Genomic DNA, 219 nt, shown 5'->3' on the forward strand with positions numbered 1-219 from the left:
GTGAGGGCAGTTCCAGCTTTAATGCAGGTTTGGGGAGTTCCTTTCGTCATGCAGACGGACGAGTCTCCACCTCTCCTCGCTGGGAGACACGTGGGCAGGGTATTGTTTCGTTGTGCGAGTAGCTCCTCCTCCCAAGTATCTTCCAGCGAAGGTGTCATACAGATGTTTGCACCCATCGCTCGGGCAAGCCGGAACCAGGGGCAACACGGGGTGGCAGAT

The sequence above is a fragment of the Buceros rhinoceros genome, unplaced genomic scaffold, assembly GCF_000710305.1.
Source record: "Buceros rhinoceros silvestris isolate BGI_N320 unplaced genomic scaffold, ASM71030v1 scaffold36156, whole genome shotgun sequence".
Taxonomy (NCBI): domain Eukaryota; kingdom Metazoa; phylum Chordata; class Aves; order Bucerotiformes; family Bucerotidae; genus Buceros; species Buceros rhinoceros.